The sequence below is a fragment of the Lissotriton vulgaris genome, chromosome 7 (assembly GCF_964263255.1).
Source record: "Lissotriton vulgaris chromosome 7, aLisVul1.2, whole genome shotgun sequence".
Taxonomy (NCBI): domain Eukaryota; kingdom Metazoa; phylum Chordata; class Amphibia; order Caudata; family Salamandridae; genus Lissotriton; species Lissotriton vulgaris.
In genome coordinates, this window is record NC_141695.1 from 909,218,101 (window position 1) to 909,232,460 (window position 14,360).

The following is a 14,360-nucleotide window of genomic DNA, read 5'->3' on the forward strand; positions in this document are numbered from 1 at the left end:
TTGTGTTTTTGTTAAAACTGTTTAGCTTGATAATAACGCAAGACGACATGGGGCCATTGTCTACACATCGTTTATTTTGGGAAATGGACAAAATACGTGTAAACACTAGATCGTGGTACTGGGTGCAATTCTTGCTTTGGTTGTGAAGATTTACATGGACAATTGAACTAAAATATTTTTCTTGTATTTTTGTTACAGAGTTACAATACAGACTCGTAGTTGTTACTAAGATAATGAACTGATTAATGTGATAATTTGAGAGTAGCAGGAACACTCATGCAATTCTTTGTTTTCCTCACAGACCCCCGAAGAAGGGTCATCCTTGACCCGAAATGCATTGGGTAGGAGTTAAATGTTTGAGCAGCGAACTGTTGTAAATGAATGAATTAATTCAAACGAATTTTCTGAAAATGAAGAAAATAAACAAATAATGATAATCAAAATTGGAAGTAATCAAGAGTCTTTATGATATAAATGGTGAAAGGATCAGCAATAGACCACAGAGGTCTTGTTAACTTTGTGCACACCTCCACTTGCGAATGGGTCTCCCATTTACTCCATTGTTACACATTACTACAATCAGCTCATGTTAGTTTCACGTTAAGTAACAATAAACTAGCCTTTAGGAAATCACTACAAAACACAACCAAACAATTAACAATTGATTGATGGAAACGAAAGGACACACATATGAAAGCACTACAATACCACAGCGGCGGCTCCTTTGCTATGGCAGAGGAGCGTCACAACCCCCAGCATCCCCCCCACCACACACAGGTCTCAAAATGGCAGGAAATGAAAAGTAAATATAGTTTTATTTTTCCTTTCCTGACAAGTCTTTGGGGGCGGGCCAGGGGGAATACAGGCACTGAGGGGGAGTGGTGGGCCCTGCCTTCAGTGAACAAGATGGTTTGGCCGGCCAAACCGTCATGCGCACTGAAGCTGTCTCTAACCCGAGCTGCATTGCCGGGTTGGAGATAGCAGGCGCAGGCTCCCAGTCTCACTGGGAGCGTAAATTCACAGCACTCAGGCCAATCCTGACTGACACCAGCAGCATGAGAGCAGCGTCAGGATTGGCCGTAGCGGAGTCTGGGAGCTAGTGCTTGGAGGAGAGGAAAGGAGAGGAGAGGAGAGGAGAGGAGAGGAGAGGAAAGGAGAGGAAGGGAGGGGAGGGGAGGGGAGGGGAGGGAGGGAGGGGAGGGGAGGGGAGGAGAGGAGAGGAGAGGAGAAGAGAAGAGGGGAGGGGAGGGGAGGGGAGGGGAGGGGAGGGGAGAAGGGAGAGGAGAGGAGGGGAGGGGAGGGGAGAGGGGAAGGGAGGGGAGGGGAGAGCATGAAGAGGCAGGTCGAAAGTACGTTTTTTTTTCTGTCTCCCCACCACGTCATTCTTGGTCAACACCAACTGCTATTAATACCATACTAATGGCACAAGCCTTAAAGAACAGATAACATGACAACATAACATTACTTTAGAAAAACTGATAACCACACATTACACACATTAACCCTTCACTGCCCAGTCTAATGCCCCTTGACATACACTACTAACTCAGCATTGCACATATTTGCCGATTTCCCACAACCCAACAGAAATGTACTCCCTTGCCCCATTTCCACAATGACACAACAATGCGCATATTTATCACAATGTAGCACAATGCATTGACACACTGGTGAAGTGTGTGTGTGAAACAAATATGCACTCATATGCAGAGGCAAAAAGGTTCACAGTAACACACAGGCTGTGCACATAAACTGGCAAACAGTAGAAAAGCGTAGTCTCTGCCAAGCCAACTACCTTGCCAGTTTGCTGCCCGAAACACAGACCTGCCCATGGCTGTGCAGGCAGAGGAATGCACCACATATAGAGATGCTGGGGCATCAGCAGAAGGGCAGATATATGTGGTGGGCAGGCAGAGATTGGGAGGGAAAGGGTTGGGAAAATCAGCCTTCTGCTATGCAACACACAATGGGAATGGGCATGCATAAGTGAGACCCGCCCACTCTATGTGCTGGTACTTGAATGTGGGGGGGTTGATCCCGGTTCCTCCCCGTGCTCCTCCTTCATGTACCACCAGACCCAACGACGATAAGCAACAGTGGACAATACAGCCAGTTAGAACTGACACACGCTGGCTGTCAGTCTAGCACTGAGGGACAGCCAGCCTGTGCTTCGCCTTGATCCTGCCGGTCTCCAATCCACTGGTCATCTACTCCAGCCTCCAATTATTCTCCCCCTGCACCACAGCCTCTATTTATTTTCCCACGCCTCAAACTGATGACATCTTCTGGCTTCACTACCTCTCTCGTCTCCCCCTAACCTAATCCTCAACCCCAGTCATCCCCATGACCACCTCGTCATCGTAGCAGCTCGTTCTTTGCTTGACACTACAGCCTCTCATAGTCCAATGAGTCCAAAAATGCTACAACTCTCTCTCCCTAAACCCACAACTCCTTCCTCTGACTCCCCAAGCTCTACGCACCCCTTGACTCTGCCTGAGGCCTCCCTTCATCGGACTCCCCAGCCGCTAACCATCCCATGAGTCTCCCCGAGGCCTCCCTTCATCTCACTCTCCAGCCTCTACCCACCCCTTGACTCTCCCCAAGGCCTCCCTTCATCGGACTCCCCAGCCTCTACCCATCCCTTGACTCTCCCCGAGGTCTCCCTTCGGCTCACTCCCCAGCCTCTTCCCATCTCTTGACTCTCCCCGAGGTCTCCCTTCATCTCACTTCTCAGACTCTTTACTGACTCTCCTCTGAGGTCTCCCTTCATCTCACTACCCAGTCCAGGCCCTCCACAATGATGTCACGAGGTCCAGCCTAGCACCAGAAGCAGAATTCTGTGGATGGAACACCTGTGACGTGCCAGGCCCTCCTCTGTGATGTCACGAAGTCCAGGCTAGCACCAGAAGGGGAATCCTGTGAATAGAACAGCTGTGACGTGCCAGGCCCTCCCCTGTGTTGTCACCAGGTCCAGGCCAGCACCAGCAGGGGAATCCTGTGGATGGAACACCTGTGACGTGCCAGGCCCTCCACTGTGATGTCACAAGGTCGAGGCTAAGTGCAGAGGGGAGGCCTCCTCCGCAGCAGAGACAAGGAGAGGCCACCGAGAGGGGGGAGAATGTCGGACAGGATTAGTTCGTCTTTGAGGCTCATCGCAGGATCATTTTGTGATTAAATATATATATATTAAGGTTATTGAATTAAAACCGTGTCTCGGCTGCTCCACCTCATACACCGCATGCAACACTTGTCATCGCCCATAACCGGTGATGCATGATGACAGGTTGAAGATCTCTATTGTGACGTGTCCGTGGTATACAAGGCTGGTAACCAGGCTGCCGCAGCATTGCACTCATGAGCACCGGACGGAGAGGACCACAGCTGCGGCTGGAGCCGAGGCCCACGAGAGGCCGAGGGGGCCGGGGCCTCACAGGCTCCAAAAAGAAGTGGGTGGGGATGGGTCACAAGGGACAGGGTGAGTATATTATAAACCAAATGAAAACCGAACTTGAAACTGAACTGAAACCAAACTTTAAACTGACTTGATACTGGCTTGAAACTGACTTGATACTGACCTCCCTTCCCTTCTGATTAAAGTACCTTTCCCTCTTTCTTTCTGTTCCCTTCTATTTCTTTTTCCTTCATATATCTCCTCTCCCCTTCTCGCACCTTCTTTAAATTTCCCTTTCCCTCCATTACTTTCTTCTAACCATGGGCAAATTTTGCGAATCTGGCGTTCGCGAATTTTGTGAATTTGCGAACTCGCAATCCGCAAAATCCGCGAATTCTCAGGAGTTTGCGGATTTTTTTTGGTGTTCGCAAGGATTTCTGCCAGTTCGCAAGGATTTCTGACAGTTCGCGAGGGTTTTGTAACAGTTCGCAATCGCGAACTTACATGTCGGCTCGCAACGTTCACGATTATGTTGTTTCTACGTCTGGTTCATCATCATAGGTTCCCAGCACCCTGTTTCACCCCTGCCGCCCTCTGTTTTACCCATGCCACCCTCTGGTACATCAATGCCTTATGCCACCCTCTGGTTCATCATCACTGTAGATTATGGGGGGAAAAGCAAGCACAACTGCCTGCTTCAACTGACATGAATTAATTTGGGGTTGATTTATTAATGTGTCACTATTTTAAAATTCCAGTCTGGCATCTGCATCCTTATCTGTAATTTGCTTTCTGTTGCAGTGCATTTTTTTTTCCAGGACCTTTGTGGCCTACTTGTAGCTATTCTATGAGCCTGCTGTGAGGGGCAGAGCAGGGTCATACAATTGTTGCAACTAGCAACTGAACAATTGTTGCAACTAGCAACTGAACTTTGGAGGGGCCCTTGTCAGGAAGCACTACAGGGAACGGTTACTAATGATGAGTTTGAACTTTTGAACCTGCTTTCACTTTTGCAAAACTCGTTTTTCTGCAGAGCAGCATTACAGCAACTTTAATGCCCCACCAAGCTTATATGAGAAAGTTGATTTCTAATCCAAAAGTTATCCAAAGAAAATCAAAAGGCCTCAAATCTAAAAAAAGTGCAGGCAAATGTCAACCTGAGGAGTTATTCTGATAAAAATAATCATTTTCAGAAGGTCTATGCTGCTTGCTAGTAGATTTCTTGTGCGGAATTGCAATTTTTGTAATTTCACGAGTGCGAGATTGTTGCTGCCCGCCGCACCTACATGTTCGCAATTGCGAACTTACACCGCAAAGAAAAAAAATCCGCTGCGTGCGAATTTGCGGATTTTGCGGGAAATTCGCGAATCTCGCGGATTGCGAATTTACCGAAAATCCGCGAGCGTAACAGATTTTCCGCCCATGCTTACTTTTTTCCTTACCTCTTCAATCCTTCCCCATTCTGTCAATCCCCCTTCCGTTCTCTTCATTTGCCTTCCCATTCCATCCATTCCGGTCCCATCGCACACTCTCTTATCTCTCCTTTTCCATCTCCACCCCTTCCCTTCTCTCTCTCCATTCCATCCCATTCACCGCCTCCTGCCCTTCACCCCATTCTTTTTTTCCACCCGTTCCGTTCCCTTCCAATCTGTTCCCATACGATTGGCTCTTCCTCACCCCACACCCTTCCACTCATCCTTCCCTTCCTCCCTTCACCTCCCTTGCCTCCACCTTCCCCTCACCCCTTCCTCTCACCTCCCTACCCCTTGACTCCCCACCCTCCCCACTCATCCCTTCCTTTCCCCTCCGATCACCTTCCCTTCCCTACCCCTTCCCTTCACCAACCCCATTCTTAATCCTCCACTTCTCTCCACCTCACACCTACTCTTCCCTTCCCTCACCCTTCCCATCTTCCCTATAGTCCTGTACCCCACCTACCTACCCCTTAGCCTCCCACCCTCACCACCCCTTCCTTCCCTTCGCCATCTCTTCTCATCTCATTGTTCACCCAACCCTTTCTCTTCCCCTTTTCCTCTTCCCTTCCCTTTCCTTTCCCCATCTCCTTCCATCTAATTGCTCATCCAACCCCTTCTCTCCCATTCCCCTCCCACCCCTTCCTTTTTCTCCCCTCCCCCTTCCCTTTGAACACCTCTATAGTTCTTTCCCCTAACCTTCCTAAGCCCTTCCCTCCTCACCCCACCGCCCCTTTCCGACCCATATCTTACCTTCCCATCCTTTCCCTTCACATCTCCCTCTTCCTAACACCCCCACTTTGCATCTCTTCACCTTCCCCTCACCCTTCCTTTCACTTCCCTTCCCTTCTACCCTTCCCTTCTACCATTCCTTCCCTTTCCCTTACCCTTCCCTTTCTCTCTCGCTCGCTGTCCATCATCTCTCCTGTCCCTCATCGTTCCCGCCACACCCCTCCTCTTCCCTTTCTTTTCCTTATCTCTTCACCCTTCCTCCATCTCCTCCTTCCCCTCACACTCCCCTCCTTTCTTTCCCTTTCCCTTCTCTACTCTTCACTGCACTTCCCCCCCTCCACTTCCTACCCCTTATCTCTCCTCCATCTCCTCCTTCCCCTCACACTCCCTTCCTTTCCCTTACCCTTCCCTTCCACCCCACCCTTCCCTTTTTTACCCTTCCCTTCCTTATCCTTTCCTCTCCTTTCCCTGCCCAATCCCCCCAACTCTGTTTCCATCCCTCTGCTCTCTTACCCCTCTCCTCACCCTTCCACTAACCCATCCCTTCCTCATTCTACCTCCTTTCACCTCCCTTCCTGTTACCTTCCCCTCACCCTCCCCTTCTTCCCTCCCCCCCTCTTCCTACCCCTTGACTCCACACTTCTCCCTTCCTTTTCCCTCCTCTGGACTTCCCTTCCCTGACCTTCCCTTCCCTTCTCCAATCTCTTTCTTCACCCTCAACTGGCCTCCACACCACACCACCTGTTCTTCCCTTCTCTCGCCCTTCCCCTATCGTTCCTTCCCCTCAACCTCCTTACCTCTTCCATCCCCACCCTTCCTCTTCCCTTTCCTTCCCTTCTCTACTCTACTCTTCACATCCCCTTCCTAACCCTTACCTCCTCACCCTCCCTCCATCTCCTCCTTCCCCTCACACTCTCTGTAAGAGTGTCTGTTAGAGTCTGTAAGAGAGTGTCTGTGAGAGTCTGTAAGAGAGTGTCTGTGAGAGGGAGTCTGTGGGAGTCTGTGAGAGTGTCTGTGAGAGTCTGTGAGTGTCGAGAGAATGTCTGAGAATCTGCGAGAGAGTGTCTGTGAGAGTATGTGAGAGTGAGTCTGTGAGAGTGTCTGTGAGAGTGTGTCTGTGAGAGTCTGGAGTCTGTCTGTGAGGGAGAGTCTGTCAGAGAGTGTCTGTGAGAGTGTCTGAGAGTATGTGAGAGTGTCTGGGAGAGTCTGTGAGAGTGAGTCTGTGAAAGTGTCTGTGAGAGTGTGTCTGTGAGAGAGTGTGTCTGTGAGAGTCTGGCATCTCTGAGAGTGTGTAAGAGAGCGTCTGTGAGAGAATGTCTGTGAGGGACTATGAGAGTGTGAGAGTCTCTGTGAGAGAGTGTCTGAGAGTGTGAGAGAGTGTCTTTTAGAGAGTGACTGTGAGAGAGTCTGTGAGAGTGTCTGTGAGAGTGTGCATGTGAGAGAGTGTGTCTGTGAGAGTGTCTGAGAGAGTGTCTGTGAGAGTCTGTCTGTGAAAGTCTGTCTGTGAGAGTCTGTCTGTGAGAGTGTGTGAGAGAGTGTGAGAGTCTGTGTCTGTGAGAGTCTGTGCAAGTCTGTCCGATTGTCTGTGAGAGAGTCTGTGAGAGTCTGTGAAAGTTTGTGAGAGAGTCTGTGAGAGAGGGTCTGTGAGAGTGTGAGAGTCTGTGAGAGCCTGAGAGAGAGTGTCTGTGAGAGTGTGTTCAAGTGTCTGTGAGAGTGTGAGGGAGTGTCTGTGAGAGTGAGTGTGAGAGTGTCTGAGTCTGTGAGAGTGTATGTGAGAGAGAGCATGTGAGTGTCTGTGAGAGTCCGAGTCTGTGAGAGTGTCTGTGAGAGTGTGAGGGAGTGTCTGTGAGAGAGTGTCTGAGAGTCTGAAAGAGTGTCTGTGAGTCTGTCTGTGAGAGTGTGTCTGTGAGACCGTGTCTGTGAGAGTCTGAGAGAGTGTGTGAGTCTGTGAGAGTGTGTGAGAGAGTGTCTGTGAGAGGCTATGAGAGAGGGATTCTGTGAGAGTGTCTGAGAGTTTGTGAGAGTGTCTGTGGGAGTTTGTGAGCAAGTCTGTGAGAGAGTGTCTGTGGGAGACTGAGAGTCTGTGAGAGTGTCTGTGAGAGAGTGTGAGTCTGAGAGTGTCTGTGAGAGTATGTGAGTGTCTGAGTGTCTGAGAGTCTGTGAGAGATTGTCTGTGATACAGTGTCTGTGAGAGTCTGTGAGAGTGGCTGTTCGAGAGTGTGAGGGAGTGTCTGTGAGAGAGTGTCTGTGAGAAAGTGTCAGTGAGAGTCTGTCAGAGTGTCTTTGAGAGTCTGTGAGAGTGTCTGTGAGAGAGTGTCTGTGAGAGAGTGTCTGTGAGAGAGTGTCAGTGAGAGTCTGAGAGTGTCAGTGAAAGTTTGTGAGAGTCTGTAAGTGTGTCTGTGAGAGGGAGTCTGTGAGACAGTCTGTGAGAGTGTCTGTGAGAATGTGTGAGTGTCAAGATAATGTCTGAGAGTCTGTGAAAGAGTGTCTGTGAGAGTCTGTGAGAGTATATGAGAGTGAGTCTGTGAGAGAGTGTCTGTGAGAGTCTGGAGTCTGTGAGAGAGAGTCTGTCAGAGAGTCTCTGTGAGAGTGTCTGAGAGTATGTGAGAGTGTCTGTGAGAGTCTGTGAGAGTGAGTCTGTGAGAGAGTGTCTGTGAGAGTGTGTCTGTGAGAGAGTGTGCCTGTGAGAGTCTGGAGTCTGTGAGAGTGTGTAAGAGAGCGTCTGTGAGAGAATGTCTGTGAGAGACTATGAGAGTGTGAGAGTCTCTGTGAGAGTGCCTGAGAGAGTGAGAGAGTCTTTGAGAGTGTGAGTCTGTGAGTGTCTATGAGAGAGTCTGTGAGAGTGTCTGTGACAGTGTGCTTGTGAGTGTGTCTGTGAGAGTGTCTGTGAGAGTGTCTGTGAGAGTCTGTCTGTGAGAGTCTGTCTGTGAGAGTATCTTTGAGAGAGTGTGAGAGTCTGTGTCTGTGAGAGTCTGTGCAAGTCTGTCCGATTGTCTGTGAGAGAGTCTGTGAGAGTCTGTGAAAGTTTGTGAGAGAGTCTGTGAGAGAGGGTCTGTGAGAGTGTGAGAGTCTGTGAGAGCCTGAGAGAGAGTGTCTGTGAGAGTGTGTTCAAGTGTCTGTGAGAGTGTGAGGGAGTGTCTGTGAGAGTGAGTGTGAGAGTGTCTGAGTCTGTGAGAGTGTATGTGAGAGAGAGCATGTGAGTGTCTGTGAGAGTCCGAGTCTGTGAGAGTGTCTGTGAGAGTGTGAGGGAGTGTCTGTGAGAGAGTGTCTGAGAGTCTGAAAGAGTGTCTGTGAGTCTGTCTGTGAGAGTGTGTCTGTGAGACCGTGTCTGTGAGAGTCTGAGAGAGTGTGTGAGTCTGTGAGAGTGTGTGAGAGAGTGTCTGTGAGAGGCTATGAGAGAGGGATTCTGTGAGAGTGTCTGAGAGTTTGTGAGAGTGTCTGTGGGAGTTTGTGAGCAAGTCTGTGAGAGAGTGTCTGTGGGAGACTGAGAGTCTGTGAGAGTGTCTGTGAGAGTGTCTGTGAGAGAGTGTGAGTCTGAGAGTGTCTGTGAGAGTATGTGAGTGTCTGAGTGTCTGAGAGTCTGTGAGAGATTGTCTGTGATACAGTGTCTGTGAGAGTCTGTGAGAGTGGCTGTTCGAGAGTGTGAGGGAGTGTCTGTGAGAGAGTGTCTGTGAGAAAGTGTCAGTGAGAGTCTGTCAGAGTGTCTTTGAGAGTCTGTGAGAGTGTCTGTGAGAGAGTGTCTGTGAGAGAGTGTCTGTGAGAGAGTGTCAGTGAGAGTCTGTGAGAGTCTGAGAGTGTCAGTGAAAGTTTGTGAGAGTCTGTAAGTGTGTCTGTGAGAGGGAGTCTGTGAGACAGTCTGTGAGAGTGTCTGTGAGAATGTGTGAGTGTCAAGATAATGTCTGAGAGTCTGTGAAAGAGTGTCTGTGAGAGTCTGTGAGAGTATATGAGAGTGAGTCTGTGAGAGAGTGTCTGTGAGAGTCTGGAGTCTGTGAGAGAGAGTCTGTCGGAGAGTCTCTGTGAGAGTGTCTGAGAGTATGTGAGAGTGTCTGTGAGAGTCTGTGAGAGTGAGTCTGTGAGAGAGTGTCTGTGAGAGTGTGTCTGTGAGAGAGTGTGCCTGTGAGAGTCTGGAGTCTGTGAGAGTGTGTAAGAGAGCGTCTGTGAGAGAATGTCTGTGAGAGACTATGAGAGTGTGAGAGTCTCTGTGAGAGTGCCTGAGAGAGTGAGAGAGTCTTTGAGAGTGTGAGTCTGTGAGTGTCTATGAGAGAGTCTGTGAGAGTGTGAGAGTGTCTGTGAGAGTGTGCTTGTGAGTGTGTCTGTGAGAGTGTCTGTGAGAGTGTCTGTGAGAGTCTGTCTGTGAGAGTCTGTCTGTGAGAGTATCTTTGAGAGAGTGTGAGAGTCTGTGTCTGTGAGAGTCTGTGTGAGTCTGTCCGAGTGTCTGTGAGAGAGTCTGTAAGAGAAGGTCTGTGAGAGTGTGAGAGTCTATGAGAGCCTGAGAGAGAGTGTCTGTGAGAGTATGTGAGAGTGTCTGTGAGAGTCTGTTCAAGTGTCTGTGAGGAAGTGTCTGTGGGAGTTTCTGTGAGAGTGTGAGAGTGTCTGAGTCTGTGAGAGTGTATGTGAGAGAGTCTGTGAGAGAGTGTCTGTGAGAGTCTATGAGAGTCTGTGAGAGTGTCTGAGAGTGTGAGGGAGTGTCTGTGAGAGAGAGTCTGAGAGAGTCTGGGAGAGTGTCTGTGAGTCTGTCTGCCAGAGTGCCTGTGAGAGTGTGTCTGTGAGACAGTGTCTGTGAGAGTCTGTGAGAGAGTGTCTGTGTGAGTCTGTGAGAGTCTGTGAGAGACTATGTGATTCTGTGAGAGTGTAAGAGAGTGTCTGAGAGAGTTTGTGAGAGAGTGTCTGAGAGAGTGTCTGTGGGAGACTGTGAGAGTCTGTGAGAGTGTCTGGGAGAGTGTCTGGGAATCTGAGAGTGTCTCTGAGAGTGTCTGTGAGACAGTGTCTGTGAGAGTGGCTGTTCGAGAGTGTGAGGGAGTGTCTGTGAGAGAGTGTTTGATAGAGTGTCTATGAAAGTTTGTGAGTGTCTGTGAGTGTGAGTGTCTGTGGGAGTCTGTGAGAGTCTGTGAGAGAGTGTCTAAGAGTCTGTGAGAGTGTCTTTGAGAGTCTGTGACAGTGTGCTTGTGAGTGTGTGTCTGTGAGAGTGTCTGTGAGAGAGTGTCTGTGAGAGTCTGTGAGAGAGTGTCAGTGAGAGTCTCTGAGAGTCTGTGATAGTGTGAGGGAGTGTCTGTGAGTGTCTGTGAGAGTGTCTGTGAGAGTCTGTGAGTGTCGAGAAAATGTCTGGGAGTCTGTGAGAAAGTGTCTGAGAGACTTAGAGTGAGTCAGTGGAAGAGTGTGTCTGTGAGAGTGTGCTTGTGAGAGAGAGTATCCGTGAGTGAGTGTCTATGAGAGAATGTCTGTGAGAGTCTGTCTGTGAGAGTGTCTGTGACAGTGTCTTTGATAGAGTGTCTGTGATAGTGTCTGAGAGTGAGAGTGTCTGTGAGAAAGTGTCTGTAAGAGTGTGAGAGTTTCTGAGTGTATGAGAGTGTATGTGAGAGTCAGTAAGAGAGTGCCTGTTTGAGAGTGTCTGTGATAGAGTTTGTGAGATAGTCTGTGAGAGGGTGTCTGTGAGAGAGTGTCTGTGACAGAGTGTCTGTGAGTCTGAGTGAGAGTGTCTGTGAGAGAGTTTCTGTGAGAGAGTGCCTGTGAGATTCTGTCTGTAAGAGTGTCTGAGAGTGTCTGAGAGTCTGTGAGAAAGTGTCTGTGAGAGTCTGTAAGAGAGTGTCTGTGAGAGTGTCTGTGAGAGGCTGTGATTGTCGAGAGAGTGTCTGAGAGTCTGAGAGTATGTGAGAGTGAGTCTGTGAGAGTCTGGAGTCTGTCTGTGAGAGAGAGTCTGTCAGAGAGAGTGTCTGAGAGTATGTGAGAGTGTCTGTGAGAGTCTGTGAGAGTGAGTCTGTGAGAGAGTCTGTGAGAGAGTGTGTCTGTGAGAGTCTGTGAGAGTGTGTGTGAGATCGTCTGTGAGAGAGTGTCTGTGAGAGACTATGAGAGAGTGTGAGAGAGTGTCTTTGAGAGAGTGTGAGTCTGTGTCTGTGAGAGTCTGAGAGAATGTCTGTGAGAGCATGAAAGAGGGTCTGTGAGTCTGTGAGAGAGGGTCTCTGACAGTCTGTGAGAGAGTGTCTGTGAGAGAGTCTTTGAGAGTCTCTGAGAGAATGTTTGTGAAAGAGTTTATGAGAGTGAGTGAGAGAGTGTGTCTGAGAGAGTATCTCTGAGAGTGTCTGTGAGAGTGTGAGAGAGTATCTGTGAGACAGTGTCTGTGAGACTGTGCGAGAGTGTCTGAGAGTCTGTGAGAGAGTGTGTCTGTGAGTGTGCTTGTGAGAGAGTGTGTCAATGAGAGTGTCGGTGAGAGACTATGAGATAGTCTGTGAGAGAGTGTTTGAGAGTAAGGAAAGATCTACCTCACAAGAGCGAGGGAGAGGTGTCACCTGACAAATGATGATAAAAGAGCGTGATAACGTCTCAGGAATGATAAAACACAACAAGACTACAAATGACTAAAGGGAGAATGTGATAAAAAAATTAACAAAAAGAACAAATATACAAATAAAGCAAAATTTATTAGAGATACAATAAATGTACTGAGAGTAATAGATAACAAAATGTATCAACAAATCAAATAAGAATGCAGAATATCAAAATCATATGATGTGCTGAACAAAAGGAATCCTAAAACAACGACAATTTTCTGATATTTTACACTGTTGTCAAATCAGTACACAAATCAAAATATTTCGTCCCCACAAACAGATTTATCATTCAGTAAAAAGCAAATCTCAGACACATTTCATGAAGAAACTTCCATTCATCTACCTACTCACTCAGTCAAACCAACTCACATCCAGCATTTACACAATAAATATATATACATATATGCAACAAAACAATGGCAGAGACCACCACCACCAAATTATACGAGTGGACAATAAAGTCTGAACATTTACTGGAAGTCCTTGTCCAAAGGTCTCTGTCCTGCATGGTGCCGACGCGCGTTTCGGTGCCAAGGCTACCTCGTAGCCAACACCTTCCTCAGGGCACTAAAGATACAGTTCTCTGTAGTTCAGGACCACAAGTGGGGAGAACAAAAAATGTACAAACAGCATAAAAAAAACCAGCAATAATTTGAATGTGCCAATATTTCAGAAACGGGCACAGATCCCAAATATGGTAAATTCCAAATCAGGACGTTCCATCCAAACTACAAAAGAAAATATATAAAATAATTAAACACATTCTCCCTTGGAGTCAAGGCAAAAATCATCCTACAATGGTTCAAGGGAAGCCTTTCACCCAGTGGCAGAAAATAGCAAAAACGGAAATGTGTAGAGAAAATCCGGTAAATTCCGAGAAAAGAGAAAAGGTTAGAGATAAAACAAAGGAATCATAAGCAAAAGGAAGTGAATAGCATCCACAATAGCAAGAATGAATCAGATCATCTCTCCTAATTTAAGAGGCAACATTCAACGCACGCCAGAAAGTCCACTCGAAATAGTCATGCTAATGTGTGCTCGTAAAGAAACACAGTGTGCCCAAGAAATAGAGCATAAATGAAAACATAACGGCTCCCAAACTTACAGTAAATCAGGAAAGGACAATGCCTAGGATGTAGTCCAAATGAAGCGGGAATAGCACACAGTCAATGCGAAGTTTAGACAAGCAAAAAAAGGCCAGTGGCTCAAGTAATTGAAACAGACAGCTCAAACCGACTACCAATCCAGAAGCTAATAATTCAAACAACTAAATAAAAAAGAGAAGAACTGACAATGAATAAAGGCATTAACAAGAAAGACATCACTGCCCAAGGCAAAAAAACATGTGTGTACTGCCTGGGCAAATCACGATTTACCTAGAAATAATACGATAACGGGCCGAGTCAGAAAAGAAATGCAGCAGCTCCTGGGTCACTTCAGGGAATGAGACTCCACGAACGGATCAAGAATGATGGTACAGGGGTAGGAGCCAAGCTCGCGACCACGATGGCCGCACTGTAACTCGGCTCCGCCAGCCTTCCTGCCCAACACACATATCCTGCCAAGCATCCTGCTCCGAGATGACACACTCGGGAGGAAACGGAAACGTGAAGCAACGCTCGTACTCACCGTCCGACCTGGGGGCTCCTGCGAGCTGCGGATCCGAAGCTGTGCTCCTGCTTGATCCGGGAACTTCGCGGCGTGGAGACCGGGGACTTGCCTGTGTGGGCCGGCCGGAGTGACGGAGTTGGCGCCGGCCCCTGGTGGAGGTGAGGGGTCGGCTGGGAGAGGCCGTTGTGTGGTTGTGCCGGTGGAGACTGACCGGGCCCGGTCCAGCGGCCGGGGGTCCCCGTGGTAGGGCGCGGCATGCCGTGGATGGGGAAGACCACGCAGGAAGATACCCCCTTTGTTGCCCTGTCCGGCCATCTTGAAGCCCTGCGCCCGGAGTCGGCGTGTGGTGCCCACGGGGCGGTGGCGCTGGCGGACCCCCCTTTTGGTGGCTCTCCTTTCTGCACCCAGGTTGCCATTTCTGGTGCTCGAGTGTACTCCAGCGGTGGCCTTGCCTGGGAGCCCGCTCCAGAAGTTGAGGCGTGTGGAGACGCGGCTGGACCCGCAAGATGGCGGCCGACGCCCTGGGTCACGGATTTACTCAGGGCGGCGAACTTGGGTTGCTGAAGTGCATGGGGGCCTGGCCCTGTGAGCGTGAGCCCACGCTTGGCG

At 48.9% G+C, this 14,360-nt stretch overlaps 1 pseudogene; it reads right to left on the bottom strand.

Annotated features, from left to right (window-relative positions):
- Nucleotides 1-391: 391 nt before the first annotated feature.
- LOC147702676 (uncharacterized) overlaps nucleotides 392-14,360 on the bottom strand; it is a 56,087-nt pseudogene continuing 42,118 nt past the window's right edge.